Genomic DNA, 3,656 nt, shown 5'->3' with positions numbered 1-3,656 from the left:
TTCTTTCTCAAACATCTCGACTTGCATTCAAGATAAATGGATATTTTTTTCATCCAAATAAAGACAAGTGAACAAGCTTTAAGATGATACCAATAACTCTACATGCCCAAAATTTGACGAGAGCCTGATTCCACCACGCTGCCACACATATTATATATGAACTTATGAAGACACAATTTTTAATATAGCCTCAAATTGTTGTGCAAAAATATGATTAAGTTAAGACAAATTGATACAACCTTCTGTGCAAAGTATGGTTGACACTGATCCACCCTTTATAGAGATATTTAAGGATAAGTTATGCCACGAATTTTTTACCACACTATAGTTATCTTGTTAGTGAATAAATTCTCCAGATGAAAACTAGTTCCACGGACGAGAAACGCTGGGATCTAATCAGTTTGAACATTATACGGGGTGCCCACTACGGCTGGATCGGGCAGATCGTCCGACTTGATCACCTGAAACTGAACACGTTTGTTTTTGAGGCGATCGAGTCGGGGCAATCGGCCCGATCGGCCGATCCCAGTCGTAGTGGGCACCCCATATTAAGCTTGTCAATTCCATCTCAAGGCTGTCTAGACGTCTCTCCGTGAGTCTCGAAAAGTACTCAACCATAATGTTGGACTGTGTTTTACTGGCGTGCGCTAAAAGTGTGGTGTTCATTAAAATAAGTCATCTTTTTAATGGTCTAGGTATAATATATTAATTATTATGGTGCAAATCCTCTAACAGGTATTTACCTATTTTAGGTTAACATAGAAAAACGTGTTGGAACCTTTATTTATTAATGGGCTTTTAGATTATATTGGCCATCCAACTTCTAGGTCTTCGCGCAAAGATCTAAGAAGATTAAACAGAACAATTTGTTTGTGTCTTTTTTTAACCGCGCTCAGACGAAAGTGAACGAGCTTTAGTAATCGTGTGCATGCACCCAAATATAGGGCCAAAAATAAATAAATATTTCTATTACAGAATCGTGATTTTTAAAATGTGTATTTTAATTTTTTCGCTGGCCAACTGGAGTGTCATGGAATGTTAAGAGTGCATTGGCAAATCAATAAAGGAGAGAACAAGGTATAAAGTAGATCCTATACGGTCGTTTTTAAGCATAAGGCGGAAATCCCAAACAAAGCTGTTTTGAGAAAATCGAAGGTAAAGTTTTGTTCCCCTTGTTCAGTTTCTTTAAACGACAAAGAGAGTTTTCTCTATAACCAAACAAATATACACACCAATAAAACCAAACCTCTCCTATAGGTAGGGCAACGCTCACTTTTGGTACAGGTCTAGATGTCTGGAAACCCACGGGATTTGGGTTTAGCCCGCTTGTCTTTAAAAGCGACCATACTATTTCCTGTCTCAAAGTTGGGGTTTCTGTGCAACCTTCTCAGTTCTAGGTCAATATAATCTAATACTGTAATACATTCTTTCTTTTTATCACTCCCCTACCGCCCGTTCACCATTCTCTCTCTCACTCTCTCTCTCTCTCTCTCTCTCTCTCTCTCTCTCTCTCTCTCTCTCGTTCTGATTAATGACTCTCCCACATACATACAGTCGTGATCACCACCTCCTCCGTGGTGTTTATTGGAAGTGCTGTTATCCGCGTTCAAGCTATGAGTAAAGTCAATGGCATCTAGCATCATAACAGAACAATTGTAGCGCAGAGATGCAATAATTTAAAGGTTTGGGGAAACCACCCCATAATAATATAGTATCAGGAAAAAGATTGATGACTAGTGTCTTTTTTGTAGGGGTCCCTATAATCATACATATAATCAACCGACTTTCTCTCTTTACACCAAATAGTGCGTCTCATCAGACTCTATAACGATTTATAAACATACGTGTTTTTCATTTTTCCGAAATATTGATTTAAACTACATTGTTGAACAATATGCCACGTAGATGTGATTACAGTACGGCTGTTTCCAAAAACAAATATATTGATGGACAGAACAGACTGAACCAAACAGCTATTCAAACCAGACAAAGGCGAAAGTTATAGATGGCGACTAATTCCATGTTCTCACTGTCATCATCGTTATCATCATTAGCCTTTCTCTCCCCGTGCCGGAGTATAGGTCACCAACATGAGTTCTCTTTGTACTTTTATAGACTTTCCTTTCTTTTTCTTTCCTTTTGGATTCCACCTCAAGGCTTGGAGGGTAATACTCCCCACCCCACCCCCTCTCCCTACTCTTCAATTATACTTTTAGAAATATATGCTGAAACATTTTTTATGTGGCATTCATTACAGTCTCTCACCCTTGACACGTTATTCTTTTAGCAGACTTGTCAAAATTTCTCTGAGAAACAAAACAATGCACGCAAAAATGCATTGGGACACGTCATTATGTTATTAAAGCGGTGACTTTTAGGTACAGTTGATCTCAATACGTCGGCTTGTTCTTTGAAGTAGGTTACTTTGCTCGTCCAGCTCATAAACATACATGTAATGATTTTTCGCAGATAACTGTTGACACCAGGCTCAGCTTTTTATCAAACTTTTACCAGAAGATCTAGTCTCGAATCAGTTTGTCTTAATTCACTGTAACTGTAAGCAAATGGTTGTGGCCCGAGTATTAATATTAGCAATGTTTTCTCTTAGTCTTTGTTCAAAATAATTTGATGAGTTTTAGAAAATGTGATGCCTTACAGTATGACGTGTACCATGTGTTCATACTTTGTATCTAAATTATACAAGTGGAAGTTGATTTTGTTTTCTCTTTCTATATTATTACAATACCCTGCTTTGCGTACAATGTCCCGGGTTTTGGTTTTGGGGGTTTGTTGGGGGGTTTTGTGTGGTTGTTTTTTTTTCAATTATTATGGGTTCAAAGGGAGCTTGTTTGAACGAAAAAAATAATATCTAAACTAGGCTTATATTATTGTGGGTTCAAAGGAAGCTTGTTTGAACCAAAGAAAATAATACGGTATCTAAACTAGGCTTATATTGTTAAAATATGTTCCAAAACTGTACAATAAATTTTACAGTCTAATTTCATTCCCTGATGGACTTGCAGAAAACAGCCAACAATACTGGGGAATAGTACCTTTTTACATCATCCTATAATGTTGAAAAAATGTATTGCATGGAAACACAAAAAAGGACGGTCATATATTATATTTAAAATCTCAAGGGAATTTGCATGTGTATTAAAGTGTACGTGAATGTCTGTGCATGTGTCTATAGGTGTGTGTGTGTGTGTGTGTGTGTGTGTTTATCGTGTGTTTGTGTGTGTGTGTGTGTGTCTGTGTGTTTGTGTGTGTGTGTGTGTGTGTGTTTGTCGTGTGTTTGTGGTGTGTGTGTGTGTGTGTGTGTGTATGCATGTGTGTGTGTGTGTGATTGTGGTGTGCGTGTATGCATGTGTGTGTGTGTGTTTGTGTGTGTGTGTGTGTGTGTGTGTGTGTGTGTGTGTGTGTGCTTGCGCGCAAGCGCACTCGCAATAGGGGAATAGGCGGGTTTTAGTTTTAAGGGATGCCACTCCTGAGCAGTGCTTCTTTTTTTGCTCTGCGGTTTGTTTGTTGTTTTTGTTTTGTCTGTCCTTTTTGCTTTCTTCCTTGCTTTGAATGACATGTTGTGTCAATGGGCAGTTTATTTCTCAACTACTCAGAAAGGCGAAAACGTTGTGTATATAGTTTGTAAATATTGTATA

The 3,656-nt window shown here is 38.0% G+C and overlaps 1 protein-coding gene across 1 annotated transcript in view; it reads left to right on the top strand.

Moving 5' to 3' along the window:
- Positions 1 to 3,656, top strand: part of LOC101854083 (D-aspartate oxidase) — a 24,811-nt gene that overhangs the window by 11,728 nt on the left and 9,427 nt on the right. The gene's annotated exons all lie outside the window — the stretch shown is intronic.

The sequence above is a fragment of the Aplysia californica genome, unplaced genomic scaffold, assembly GCF_000002075.1.
Source record: "Aplysia californica isolate F4 #8 unplaced genomic scaffold, AplCal3.0 scaffold00184, whole genome shotgun sequence".
Taxonomy (NCBI): Eukaryota; Metazoa; Mollusca; class Gastropoda; order Aplysiida; family Aplysiidae; genus Aplysia; species Aplysia californica.
The sequence above is the reverse complement of the archived record's forward strand: the minus strand, read 5'-3'. Positions and strand labels throughout refer to the sequence as shown.